The sequence below is a fragment of the Pseudophryne corroboree genome, unplaced genomic scaffold (assembly GCF_028390025.1).
Source record: "Pseudophryne corroboree isolate aPseCor3 unplaced genomic scaffold, aPseCor3.hap2 scaffold_147, whole genome shotgun sequence".
NCBI classification, from domain to species: domain Eukaryota; kingdom Metazoa; phylum Chordata; class Amphibia; order Anura; family Myobatrachidae; genus Pseudophryne; species Pseudophryne corroboree.
The window spans coordinates 1,008,922-1,023,822 of record NW_026968099.1 but is presented as its reverse complement, the minus strand read 5'-3'; the positions used below and the strand labels follow the sequence as shown (position 1 = coordinate 1,023,822).

Sequence of the window (14,901 nt, the reverse complement as noted above, 5' to 3'; positions counted from 1 at the left end):
TTAAGAAAATCTTTATTTAAGGGTGAAGATGTTTCTCACAAAATCGTTGCCCCAATGCATCATTGAAATTCAACCTGGAAAGATGATTTTAATATATCACTTGTACATTTTGTATTGCTCTTCTGGTGACAATGTAGTTTGTTTTTGTCAATTACCATTTTAATAATAGGGTAAAGAAAATTAAGTGGATTTTTGAAAGAAAACAATACTGTCAATATACTATTAAACAAATTAAAATGGTAAAAGTTATTGTACTTTAAGTAAAATTAAAAGAGCTAAAATATCAATCCCAATTTTGGATTACTTTAATTAAAAAAAAATGCATATAGCAGAGGATAGTTTCAATCTGCCTACCTCTGGGTTATCAGCCCAGCATGCTTCCATTGCAGTACTCTGCTGCACATGTAAGTGCAAGAGATCCTGAAGCACTCACTCATCATGGGAAAGTACCAATGTGTTTCTTCGTTGGTTGATGGAAGAAACATCTTACAAAAACTCTCCAGATTATTGACTTTTTAAAGTTTTTCTAGGAAACGTTCTAGATGAATGCTTATTAGCCTTTGTCAGTATGTACTTTTTGCAAAGTGTCTCTGTGGCGCAATCGGTTAGTGTGTTCGGCTATTAACCAAAAGGTTGGTGGTTCAATCCCACCCAGGGATGTAATTGACCTTGTGATCGGATTTTGGTGATATTTAAGTAGACAAGTCAAAATTTCAAACGCCCTGTTATGGTGTGGGTACCTGGCCTTCCCTGATGTAATCAGAGTTAGATTTGATTCAGTGATTTTATAAAAACAGCTAGGAAGCACAATTTAGCAGTAGGTTGCAGAGAAAAAAAATATGCTGGCAGAAAAATCCAATTGAGTGATTAAACAGCTCTTCATTTTCTGGCTTTATTTTTATGCTAACAAATTTGTTCTCTGAAAAGTGTCCACAAAGCCAAGTCTCTGATTAACACCTTTGTAAGGATGGTTTTTCACCTATTACTAAATTAAACTTGCTTCATTGGAAAGGCAGCAAGATGCATCCTCATTTCAATGTCTACTGAAATAATACAGGTTGACACCAGGAAACATTAACGCCACTGCATCCTTGCTGCTTTCTCATGTGGAAGTCTGTTTAATGTGAAAACAAGGTGATATCTAATTAGCACACAGGTAAGGAATTAAGAAAATCTTTATTTAAGGGTGAAGATGTTTCTCACAAAATCGTTGCCCCAATGCATCATTGAAATTCAACCTGGAAAGATGATTTTAATATATCACTTGTACATTTTGTATTGCTCTTCTGGTGACAATGTAGTTTGTTTTTGTCAATTACCATTTTAATAATAGGGTAAAGAAAATTAAGTGGATTTTTGAAAGAAAACAATACTGTCAATATACTATTAAAACAAATTAAAATGGTAAAAGTTATTGTACTTTAAGTAAAAATAAAAGAGCAAAAATATCCATCCCAGTTTTGGATTACTTTAATTAACAAAAAAAATGCATATAGCAAAGGATAGTTTCAATCTGCCTACCTCTGGGTTATGGGCCCAGCATGCTTCCATTGCAGTACTCTGCTGCACATGTAAGTGCAAGAGATCCTGAAGCACTCACTCATCATGGGAAAGTACCAATGTGTTTCTTCGTTGGTTGATGGAAGAAACATCTTACAAAAACTCTCCAGATTATTGACTTTTTGAAGTTTTTCTAGGAAACGTTCTAGATGAATGCTTATTAGCCTTTGTCAGTATGTACTTTTTGCAAAGTGTCTCTGTGGCGCAATTGGTTAGTGTGTACGGCTATTAACCAAAAGGTTGGTGGTTAAATCCTACCCAGGGACGTAATTGACCTTGTGATCAGATTTTGGTGATATTTAAGTAGACAAGTCAAAATTTCAAACCCCCTCTTATTGTGTAGGGTACCTAGCCTTCTCTGATGTAATCAGAGTTAGATTTGATTCAGTGATTTTATAAAAACAGCTAGGAAGCACAATTTAGCAGTGGGTTGCAGAGAAAAAGAAATATGCTGGCAAAAAAATCCAATTGAGTGATTAAACAGCTCTTCATTTCTGGCTTTATTTTTATGCTAACAAATTTGTTCTCTGAAAAGTGTCCACAAAGCCAAGTCTCTGATTAACACCTTTGTAGGGATGGTTTTTCACATATTAATAAATTAAACTTGCTTCATTGGAAAGGCAGCAAGATGCATCCTCATTTCAATGTCTACTGAAATAATACAAGTTGACACCAGGAAACATTAACGCCACTGCATCCTTGCTGCTTTCTCATGTGGAAGTCTGTTTAATGTGAAAACAAGGTGAAATCTAATTAGCACACAAGTAAGGAATTAAGAAAATCTTTATTTAAGGGTGAAGATGTTTCTCACAAAATCGTTGCCCCAATGCATCATTGAAATTCAAGCTGGAAAGATGATTTTAATATATCACTTGTACATTTTGTATTGCTCTTCTGGTGACAATGTAGTTTGTTTTTGTCAATTACCATTTTAATAATAGGGTAAAGAAAATTAAGTGGATTTTTGAAAGAAAACAATACTGTCAGTATACTATTAAAACAAATTAAAATGGTAAAAGTTATTGTACTTTAAGTAAAAATAAAAGAGCCAAAATATCAATCCCAGTTTTGGATTACTTTAATTAACAAAAAAAAATGCATATAGCAGAGGATAGTTTCAATCTGCCTACCTCTGGGTTATGGGCCCAGCATGCTTCCATTGCTGTACTCTGCTGCACATGTAAGTGCAAGAGATCCTGAAGCACTCACTCATCATGGGAAAGTACCAATGTGTTTCTTCGTTGGTTGATGGAAGAAACATCTTACAAAAACTCTCCAGATTATTGACTTTTTAAAGTTTTTCTAGGAAACGTTTTAGATGAATGCTTATTAGCCTTTGTCAGTAATTACTTCTGCAAAGTGTCTCTGTGGCGCAATCAGTTAGTGTGTACGGCTACTAACCAAAAGGTTGGTGGTTCAATCACACCCAGGAACGTAATTGACCTTGTGATCAGATTTTGGTGATCTTTAAGTAGACAAGTCAAAATTTCAAACCCCCTGTTATGGTTTAGGGTACCTGGCCTTCTCTGATGTAATCAGAGTTAGATTTGATTCAGTGATTTTATAAAAACAGCTAGGAAGCACAATTTAGCAGTGGGTTGCAGAGAAAAAGAAATATGCTGGCAAAAAAATCCAATTGAGTGATTAAACAGCTCTTCATTTTCTGGCTTTATTTTTATGCTAACAAATTTGTTCTCTGAAAAGTATCCACAAAGCCAAGTCTCTGATTAACACCTTTGTAGGGATGGTTTTTCACCTATTACTAAATTAAACTTGCTTCATTGGAAAGGCAGCAAGATGCATCCTCATTTCAATGTCTACTGAAATAATACAGGTTGACACCAGGAAACATTAACGCCACTGCATCCTTGCTGCTTTCTCATGTGGAAGTCTGTTTAATGTGAAAACAAGGTGATATCTAATTAGCACACAGGTAAGGAATTAAGAAAATCTTTATTTAAGGGTGAAGATGTTTCTCACAAAATCGTTGCCCCAATGCATCATTGAAATTCAAGCTGGAAAGATGATTTTAATATATCACTTGTACATTTTGTATTGCTCTTCTGGTGACAATGTAGTTTGTTTTTGTCAATTACCATTTTAATAATAGGGTAAAGAAAATTAAGTGGATTTTTGAAAGAAAACAATACTGTCAATATACTATTAAAACAAATTAAAATGGTAAAAGTTATTGTACTTTAAGTAAAAATAAAAGAGCAAAAATATCAATCCCAGTTTTGGATTACTTTAATTAACAAAAAAAATGCATATAGCAAAGGATAGTTTCAATCTGCCTACCTCTGGGTTATGGGCCCAGCATGCTTCCATTGCAGTACTCTGCTGCACATGTAAGTGCAAGAGATCCTGAAGCACTCACTCATCATGGGAAAGTACCAATGTGTTTCTTCGTTGGTTGATGGAAGAAACATCTTACAAAAACTCTCCAGATTATTGACTTTTTAAAGTTTTTCTAGGAAACGTTCTAGATGAATGCTTATTAGCCTTTGTCAGTATGTACTTTTGCAAAGTGTCTCTGTGGCGCAATTGGTTAGTGTGTAAGGCTATTAACCAAAAGGTTGGTGGTTCAATCCCACCCAGGAATGTAATTGACCTTGTGATCAGATTTTGGTGATATTTAAGTAGACAAGTCAAAATTTCAAACCCCCTCTTATTGTGTAGGGTACCTGGCCTTCTCTGATGTAATCAGAGTTAGATTTGATTCAGTGATTTTATAAAAAAAACAGCTAGGAAGCACAATTTAGCAGTAGGTTGCAGATAAAAAAAATATGCTGGCAAAAAAATACAATTGAGTGATTAAACAGCTCTTCATTTTCTGGCTTTATTTTTATGCTAACAAATTTGTTCTCTGAAAAGTGTCCACAAAACCAAGTCTCTGATTAACACCTTTGTAGGGATGGTTTTTCACCTATTACTAAATTAAACTTGCTTCATTGGAAAGGCAGCAAGATGCATCCTCATTTCAATGTCTACTGAAATAATACAGGTTGACACCAGGAAACATTAACGCCAATGCATCCTTGCTGCTTTCTCATGTGGAAGTCTGTTTAATGTGAAAACAAGGTGATATCTAATTAGCACACAGGTAAGGAATTAAGAAAATCTTTATTTAAGGGGGAAGATGTTTCTCACAAAATCGTTGCCCCAATGCATCATTGAAATTCAAGCTGGAAAGATGATTTTAATATATCACTTGTACATTTTGTATTGCTCTTCTGGTGACAATGTAGTTTGTTTTTGTCAATTACCATTTTAATAATAGGGTAAAGAAAATTAAGTGGATTTTTGAAAGAAAACAATACTGTCAATATACTATCAAAACAAATTAAAATGGTAAAAGTTATTGTACTTTAAGTAAAAATAAAAGAGCCAAAATATCAATCCCAGTTTTGGATTACTTTAATTAACAAAAAAAATGCATATAGCAAAGGATAGTTTCAATCTGCCTACCTCTGGGTTATGGGCCCAGCATGCTTCCATTGCTGTACTCTGCTGCACATGTAAGTGCAAGAGATCCTGAAGCACTCACTCATCATGGGAAAGTACCAATGTGTTTCTTCATTGGTTGATGGAAGAAACATCTTACAAAAACTGAGCGAGTGTCCACGAGTCCTCTGTGTTGATCTAACCAGAAACAGGTCCAGCGCAAGCTCTGTGTATTGTCCCCTTACATATTTGTAGATGTTGATCATATCCCCTCTTAGTCTCCGCTTTTCCAATGTAAACATGCCTAGTCTTTCAAGCCTTTCCTTGTATTCCATCATCTCCATGCCCTTAATTAGTTTGGTCGCCCTCCTCTGTACCTTTTCAAGCTCCAGGATATCCTTTTTGTAGTACGGTGCCCAGAACTGTACACAGTATTCAAGGTGTGGCCTCACTAGTGATTTATATAACGGGAGTATAATACTCTCGTCCCTAGCATCAATACCCCGTTTTATGCATGCTAATATCTTATTAGCCTTCTTTGCTGCAGTCCTACTTTGGGTACTACTGCTTAGCTTGCTATCTATGAGGACACCTAAGTCCTTTTCCAGTACAGAATCCCCTAATTTTACCCCATTTAGTAGGTAGGCATATGTCTTATAACTTTTTTTTTCAATATATAAACATTTTTATTATAAGATTTTCAATGACACAAGTACATCCAAGTTGCAGATTATGGATTGTGAAGGACAAATCAACCATATAAACAATTTAAGCAATTTAAATTGCACGCAGGTAGTAGAATATCAAACTCCTTGGATGAAAGTTGGTCGTAATAAACTAGGATAGAAAATAATAAAGTAGAAAATAAGATTTTAAACCTACCGGTAAATCTTTTTCTCGTAGTCTGTAGAGGATGCTGGGGACTCCGTAAGGACCATGGGGATAGACGGGCTCCGCAGGAGACATGGGCACTTTAAGAAAGACTTTAGTTCTGGGTGTGCACTGGCTCCTCCCTCTATGCCCCTCTATGCCACAGTTAGAGAAACTGTGCCCAGAGGAGACTGACAGTATGAGGAAAGGATTTTGTTAATCCAGGGCAAGATTCATACCAGCCACACCAATCACACCGTATAACTTGTGATAAACTACCCAGTTATGAGTACGAAAAAACAACATACTGTAGCATCAGTGCAGGACCGATGCAACTATAACATAACCCTTATTGAAGCAATAACTATATACCAGGGACGTGCGGTGAGCTAAATGGCTCAGGAGGCACTGGCTAACCCCAGAGCCAGATTTACATGCAATATATGAGCCAAAGCGTACATCTGGGCATTATACACAGGTGCAGAATTATAAACTCCTGGAAATTTGGTGAGTTTTGATCAGAAATGTGCTGAAAAGATACACAGGTGAGGCACTGCCTCACCTGCCATAGACTGTTTACTCCAGAGTTTGGGCTATAAAAATTATTAGAATAATGCAAAGAAGATATTTCAAACAAATTATTAGTATTTTTCATATACTTTATTCAGTCAAAACTCTGGTTTAAACGTAAGTATGACAGGAAAGGCTCTGCCTCACCTGCCTCACCCCACCGCACGTCACTGCTATATACAAGTATTGCAGAAGTAGTCCGCACTTGGGACGGGCGCCCAGCATCCTCTACGAACTACGAGAAAAAGATTTACCGGTAGGTTTAAAATCTTATTTTCTCTAACGTCCTAGAGGATGCTGGGGACTCCGTAAGGACCATGGGGATTATACCAAAGCTCCAAAACGGGCGGGAGAGTGCGGATGACTCTGCAGCACCGATTGAGCAAACATGAGTTCCTCCTCAGCCAGGGTATCAAACTTATAGTATTTTGAAAAGGTGTTTGAACCTGACCAAGTAGCAGCTCGACACAGCTGTAGTGCCGAGACCCCTCGGGCAGCCGCCCAAGAAGAGCCCACTTTCCTCGTGGAATGGGCCTAGACCGATTTCGGTAACTGCAATCCAGCCATAGAATGCGCTTGATGAATCGTGTTACAAATCCGGCGAGCAATAGCCTGCTTTGAAGCAGGGGCACCAATCTTGTTGGTTGCATACAGGACAAACAGCGCTTCAGTTTTCCTGACTCTAGCCGTCCTGGCCACGTAAATTTTCAAAGCCCTGACCACATCAAGTAACTCGGAATCCTCCAAGTCACGCGTAACCAAAGGCACCACAATAGGTTGGTTCATATGAAAAGATGAGACCACTTTTGGTAGGAATTGAGGACGGGTCCGCAATTCTGCTCTATCCACATGGTACACCAAATATGGGCTTTTATGTGACAAAGCCGCTAATTCCGACACTCGCCTAGCCGAAGCCAAGGCTAATAACATGACCACCTTCCATGTGAGATATTTTAACTCCACCGTTTTAAGTGGTTCAAACCAGTGTGATTTTAGAAAACTTAACACCACGTTAAGGTCCCAAGGTGCCACCGGAGGCACAAAAGGAGGCTGAATATGCAGCACTCCTTTTACAAAAGTCTGAACTTCTGGAAGAGAAACCAATTCTTTTTGAAAGAAAATGGATAAGGCCGAAATCTGGACCTTAATAGAGCCTAATTTTAGGCCCAAATTCACTCCAGTTTGTAGGAAGTGAAGGAAACGGCCCAGATGGAATTCTTCCGTAGGAGCATTCCTGGCCTCACACCAAGAAATATAATTTCGCCATATACGGTGTAATGTTTTGACGTTACATCCTTCCTAGTCTTTATCAGCATAGGGATGACCTCAACCGGAGTGCCTTTCACTGCTAGGATCCGGCATTCAACCGCCATGCCGTCAAACGCAGCTGCGGTAAGTCTTGGAACAGACAGGGCCCCTGATGCAACAGGTCCTGTCTTAGAGGAAGAGGCCACGGATCTTCTGTGAGCATTTCCTGCAGATCCGGATACCAGGTCCTCCGTGGCCAATCTGGAACAATGAGGATAGTTCTCACTCCTCTTTGTCTTATTATCCTTAACACCTTGGATATGAGAGGAAGAGGAGGAAATACATAGACCGGCCGGAACACCCACGGTGTCACTAGGGTGTCTACAGCTACTGCCTGAGGGTCTCTTGACCTTGCGCAATACCTCTGTAGCTTTTTGTTGAGCCGGGACACCATCATGTCTATCTGTGGCAGTTCCCACCGACTTGTAATCTGTGCAAAGACTTCCTGATGAAGTCCCCACTCTCCCGGATGTAGGTCGTGTCTGCTGAGGAAGTCTGCTTCCCAGTTGTCCACTCCCAGAATGAACACTGCTGACAGTGCGCTTGCGTGATTCTCCACCCAGCGAAGAATTCTTGTGGCTTGTGCCATCGCCACTCTGCTCCTTGTGCCGCCTTGGCGGTTTACATGAGCCACTGCGGTGACGTTGTCTGACTGGATCAGAACCGGTTGGTCCCGAAGTAAGGTCTCCGCATGACGGAGCATTGTATATGGCCTCTAGTTTCAGGATGTTGATGTGAAGACAAGTCTCTTGACTTGACCAAAGACCTTGGATATTTCTTCCCTGTGTGACTGCTCCCCAACCTTGGTGGCTTGCCTCTGTGGTCACCAGGATCCAGTCCTGAATGCCGAATCTGCGTCACTCGAGAAGGTGAGCACTCTGCAGCCACCACAGGAGTGATACCCTGACCCTGGGGGACAGGGTGATCAACCAATGCATCTGTAAATGTGACCCAGACCACTTGTCCAGTAGGTCCCATTGGAAAGTCCTCGCATGGAACCTGCCGAATGGAATGGCTTCGTATGATGCCACCATCTTTCCCAGGACTCAAGTGCAGTGATGCACTGACACAAGTTTTGGTTTCAATAGGTTCCTGACAAGAGTCATGAGTTCCTTGGCCTTTCCTATCGGGAGATAAACTCTCTTCTGGTCTGTGTCCAGAATCATGCCCAAGAAAGACAGACGAGTCGTAGAAACCAACTGCGACTTTGGGATATTGAAAATCCAGCCGTGTTGCTGTAACACTTTCAGTGAAAGTGATACGCTGTTCAGCAACTGCTCTCTTGATCTCGCTTTTATGAGATCGCTCAAGTACGGGATAATTGTGACACCTTGCTTACGCAGGAGAACCATCATTTCCGCCATTACCTTGGTGAAAATTCTCTGGGCCGTGGAGAGACCAAACAGCAACGTCTGAAATTGGCAATGACAGTCCTGTACCGCAAATCTGAGGTACGCCTGATGAGATGGATAAATGGGGACATGAAGGTATGCATCCTGTACATAAATGCGGACAACAGGTGTCAAGCCGTGTGTTGCCTTTGTCAAGCTGTAATAAGTAGGGGTAAGGACGTTAACCACCTCAGAACATCCTCACTTATACGTCACCTGCAGCGCATTAATCATAAGTCAGTGACAAGTTCAAAAACTTTGGATGACAGCGGAAGCAGTCCACTGACCACTAAATCCCTTCCTCTTGTAACCAAGCTCCTGCAAACCACACCACCAACTCCCTTAGTGTCAATTTCCTCCTTAGACAGGAAAGCCAATAGTCCTGCAGGCCATGTCACTGGCAAGTCTGACGAATCCTCTCCTGCCTGGGATTCCTCCGATGCATCCTTGAGTGTAACGCCTACTGCTGCTGGCGCTGCTGTTGTTGCTGCTGGGAGTCGATCGTCATCCCAGAGGGGAAGTTGGAAGACCACTTGTACTACTTCCAGTAGGCAATTGACTGTCCAACAGTCCTTTGCGAGGAAGATGAAATATCACAGCAGTCATCCTGCTGCAAAGCGGATAACTCAGGTCTTGTCAGCCTGGGTGGTGAGAAACGTGGTTCCGGTATCCATCGTTAATTCAGAGGCAACTAGAGACTTGATTGAGGTACTGTGTCCCCGGTACCAAATGCCATCTAGGTTCCATTTCTCTAGGCAGGCGATACCGAAAATGTACACAGACCTCAGAGAAAGAGTCACCAGTGTCCTAAAAAATGCAGTTGTACCCAAGGTCCACTAGTCCACATGTCCGTGGTTAAGTGGAGCAGGGCAGACTCAGGACTATATGACTGTGACAGCCCACTGGGTAGATGTATTGCCTCCCGCAGCAAGAACAGCAGCGGCGGCCCCAGTAGCAGCATCTCGCAAATGTCAACTCGTTCCTAGGCAGACTACGCTTTGTATCACCGCTTTCCATAAGAGGCACACAGCTGACAACCACTTACGGAAACTGAGGAACATCATCGCAGAATGGCTTACCCCAATTGGACTTTCCTGGGGATTTGTGACATCGGACAATGCCACCAATATGGTGCGTGCATTACATCTGGGCAAATTCCAGCACGTCCCATGTTTTGCACATACATTGAATTTGGTGGTGCAGAATTATTTAAAAAAAACGACAGGGGCGTGCAAGAGATGCTGTCGGTGGCCCGAAGAATTGCGGGCCACTTTCTGCATTCAGCCACCGCGTGCCGAAGACTGGAGCACCACCAAACATTCCTGAACCTGCCCTGCCATCCTCTGAAGCAAGAGGTGGTAACGAGGTGGAATTCAACCCTCTATATGCTTCAGAGGATGGAGGAGCAGCAAAAGGCCATTCAAGCCTTTGTGCGTTGGAAGGCACAAAGTAAGCAGACGGGAGAAGTCAGGATAGTGCGCAAGGGCATAGAAGGGAGCGGCTCAAGAAAAGAGAAGTGGAAACAGACAGCAAACTAGGCTGGAGAGAGACCTGAGACAAAGAGATCTGAATTATACGAAAGCCGACCAGGGGAAACACAAATTATGCAGTCAAGTTTCCCACATTTGGGGAAATCGCAGGAGCAGCACACCCAAAGTGCAATGGGTGAGCCTTGCCCTGGGAGACGCACCTTCATGATCATAGTATCTCACCTGGCAGGTAAGTAGGATTTGGGATAGAGCTGGGGAGGGTCGCTGCTTGGGCACCCCCCTGTCAAGTGAAGGAGATCCAACTGAGGCAGCACAAGGAAACTCTCGAAAGAAGAACAAGGCTAGAGGAAGATCTGAGACAAATAAATCTGACTTTTACCAGAGCTAACCAGAGGAAAGCACAAACACAGTCCCCCACTACCACAAATAATGCAGTCGAGTTTCCCACATTTGGGGAAATCACAGGGGTCAGCATACCCAGAATGCAATGAATGAACCTCACCCTGGGAGAACAATCTTCATGAAAATGGTATCTCCTATGCAAAATAAGTATGATTTGGGATAGGGCTGGGGAGGGCCGCTGCTCAGGCACATCTCTGTCAAGTAAAGGAGATTCAACTGAGGCAGCACAAGGGAACTCTCATCTGGGGACAACAACTGCAGGGAGAACACATATTTTCAGATGAACATGGTAGGGCAGAAGGCTGCCTAATACTGAAGCACCCCCAAACAACAAACCAAATGCAACAACTAGTGCAAGCATTCCCGGGGGAAGGCATGCAGCAGATGGATTTGCATATGGTGATGTCATCCAAGCAGTGGGTCAAAGTTGGCTTCAACTCTCGTCTGCATATGAAAAGAGAAAAGGGGCGTGCAGGGCATGGCGGCCTTTTGCGGCGCTTGGATGACCCCTAGTTCGCATTAAACACCTCCACCCTCCTTCGGTGTGGGGCTCATGTTGGCTATGCCCCAACCCCTGAAGCATTCAAGCTGATTTCTTGCAGCAGCTGGGCACTGTAACAGCTCCAGAGCTGCTCTGTAAGGCAAGTAAAAGGGCATGGGCCCTGCAACACTACCTGTAGTTTGCATTGTGCATTGGAAGGCACAAAGTAAGCAGACGGGAGAAGTCAGGATAGTGCGCAAGGGCATAGAAGGGAGCGGCTCAAGAAAAGAGAAGTGGAAACAGACAGCAAACTAGGCTGGAGAGAGACCTGAGACAAAGAGATCTGAATTATACGAGAGCCGACCAGGGGAAACACAAATTATGCAGTCAAGTGTCCAACATTTGGGAAAACCGCAGGAGCAGCACACCCAGAGTGCAATGGGTGAGCCTTACCCTGGGAGAAGCACCTTCATGATCATAGTATCTCACCTGGCAGGTAAGTAGGAGTTGGGCTAGAGCTGGGGAGGGTCGCTGCTCGGGCACCCCCCTGTCAAGTGAAGGAGATCCAACAGAGGCAGCACAAGGGAACTCTCGAAAGAAGAACAAGGCTAGAGGAAGATCTGAGACAAAGAAATCTGACTTTTACCAGAGCTGACCAGAGGAAAGCACAAACACAGTCCCTCACTACCACAAATAATGCAGTCCAGTTTCCCACATTTGGGGAAATCACAGGGATCAGCATACCCAGAATGCAATGAATGAGCCTCACCCTGGGAGAACAATCTTCATGACCATGGTATCTCCTATGCAAAATAAGTATGATTTGGGATAGGGCTGGGGAGGGCCGCTGCTCAGGCACATCTCTGTCAAGAATTTATAAAGTCTATACATTTATATAACCAAATGTCAATATATATATATAGAACCCAGCGCTCCTATCAAAACGTATCTATTTCACCAATTTGTTGCTTATTTCATCTTTATACATCTATTAATTTTCACCATATATTATAAAATGCTGCTCCCATAGGTAGTACTGTTCTACCAATAATAAACCAAATTTTAAAGATAATCACACTTGTTATCAAGGGAGCGCAAAAAATAAAATATACAAGCTCTTTATTTTTAAAAAATATATATAGACAGAAGAAACCTACATTCAATAAAATACAATGGAGTCAACATATATAGGCACCACTATCCATATCTAAATGTAATCAGTATCTATTTCATATTGCCCTTGATGACAACGGAATGTCTATTAAAGTGTCCAAAAAATCCTCCTGGATACAGCTGTTGTAATTTAATCGTTACTTTCCAATTGTAATTGATACATTAAATTCCTTCTTGTGGATGAACAGCAACAGTTGTAACCAACGCCTCTTATTTACTGCAGTTAAAGTTCATATGTAATTCACGTGAGTAATGAAAGAAAACAGGGGGAGAGCGCTGTGATGGTTGGTGAAACACAGCGGTATGCTACGACCCCCGTTAACCGTGGCTGGGTCTTATTGGCACTTGCTGTCGGGATATTCCTCCCTGCCGTGGGGTAGAGACCTCCTTTTGCTCGCTCTCAAATTGCTTTTTCCCCTTCACCGCTGTCTTTGCATCAGACGTCCGCCGTGATGTACCTCGTTCATGAACGGGCTTATATCTCAGCAATCAGAGTGTCCGGTAGTCACCTTCCTTACGCGTTTCTCCGCTGTTATCCAAGATCGGTTTCGTCAGAGGATACATCAGCAGCCTAGCAGGCTCTTTTTAAAATGCACCGGACCAATAGCATTACTAATTAGTTGATTGGATACATACATATACTAATTGGATGCATACATGTAATGACTCATATATGGAACAACTTTCTAATAGCAATTGCACATATAAAGGCATTTCATAATATAAAAATAAGCAACATGGTGATTAAAAATAATAATAAAATAAGCAACAAGGTGGTTTAAAAAATAACAGAAAATATATAATCTATATACAGATTAACCTCTAATCTTTCAATCAATACCTCATATCTATAATCACATATACATAATTCAGAGACTCAGCACTAAGGATCCCCATTTACTTATATAAAACCTTTTAGGGTAACATAAATCCAGGCCACTACTAAAGCTGCTCTTGTGGCGCAGAGGAAACATCACCTGCACTCTATGCAGCGAGTCCCATGTTAGAATCCAACCGGCTCAGCTTAACATCCATATTATTTATTTACTTTTAATGGGATCATTCTATCAATTCATTTTTACCTTTAATTTTTGTTAATATTATTTCTATATTTCATTATTTTAACCCCTGGAATAATTACATTGCTGCTTAAACAACAAAAAGAATTGAATAAAAAATAAATATTAAACAGACAATTTAAGGATTCGAAGATTTAAAGATTTAAAGATTTTAAAATTTAAAACAGGGAGGGGGGGGGAAGGGAGGGGGGCCTTTTGGGAGAAGGAGGGGAAAAAAATAAAAATAAAAATATATATATATAGAACCAAGAGAAAGTGTAAAAAGAGGATGGAGGAAGAAATCTGATGTTCATCATTACTAGTGGATTTTACTAAAGAACTTTAAAGGAACACACACAACAGGATTATACAGTTTCATCCTAAGAGGAAAGCTGTTCTCAAAATAGCTACTTCTAATAATTTTGTTTATTTATTAAACATACAATAAATGGATATTCAATAAATAAAATATTAGGTAAATCAATAGATAAAATCTTCAGAGACTGCCAATGTTGTTAAGTTCGATGCTCTCATTCAGACCATCAGGTGTAAGGGTACCCAAAGAAAAAATCCAAAATGCCTCCCTTGTCAAGTAAAGGAGATTCAACTGAGGCAGCACAAGGGAACTCTCATCTGGGGACAACAACTGCAGGGAGAACACATATTTTCAGATGAACATGGTAGGGCAGAATGCTGCCTAATACTGAAGCACCCCCAAAACAACAAACCAAATGCATCAACTAGTGCAAGCATTCCTCGGGGAAGGTCTGCAGAAGATGGATTTGCATACGGTGATGTCAGCCAAGCAGTGGGCCAAAGTTGGCTGGAACCCTCATCTGCATATGAAAAGAGAAAAGGGGTATGCAGGGCATGGCGGCCTTTTGCGGCGCTTGGATGATCATGAAGGTGCTTCTCCCAGGGCAAGGCTCATCCATTGCACTCTGGGTGTGCTGCTCCTGCGATTTCCCCAAATGTGGGAAAGTTGACTGCATAATTTGTGTTTCCCCTGGTCGGCTCTCGTAGAATTCAGATCTCTTTGTCTCAGGTCTCTCTCCAGCCTAGTTTGCTGTCTGTTTCCACTTCTCTTTTCTTGAGCCGCTCCCTTCTATGCCCTTGCGCACTATCCTGACTTCTCCCGTCTGCGTACTTTGTGC

General features: G+C 41.4%; 4 non-coding genes across 4 annotated transcripts; all 4 read right to left on the bottom strand.

Annotated features, from left to right (window-relative positions):
* Positions 1 to 10,707: 10,707 nt before the first annotated feature.
* Positions 10,708 to 10,870, bottom strand: LOC134997937 (U1 spliceosomal RNA). The gene has a single exon (XR_010200309.1). It is a non-coding gene; the product is annotated as a U1 spliceosomal RNA (small nuclear RNA).
* A 152-nt stretch (positions 10,871 to 11,022) lies between these two features.
* On the bottom strand, positions 11,023 to 11,186 carry LOC134997798 (U1 spliceosomal RNA). The gene has a single exon (XR_010200174.1). It is a non-coding gene; the product is annotated as a U1 spliceosomal RNA (small nuclear RNA).
* A 671-nt stretch (positions 11,187 to 11,857) lies between these two features.
* Positions 11,858 to 12,020, bottom strand: LOC134998002 (U1 spliceosomal RNA). The gene has a single exon (XR_010200369.1). It is a non-coding gene; the product is annotated as a U1 spliceosomal RNA (small nuclear RNA).
* Positions 12,021 to 12,172: 152 nt separating this feature from the next.
* Positions 12,173 to 12,336, bottom strand: LOC134997866 (U1 spliceosomal RNA). Its single transcript, XR_010200241.1, has one exon. It is a non-coding gene; the product is annotated as a U1 spliceosomal RNA (small nuclear RNA).
* Positions 12,337 to 14,901: the final 2,565 nt, after the last annotated feature.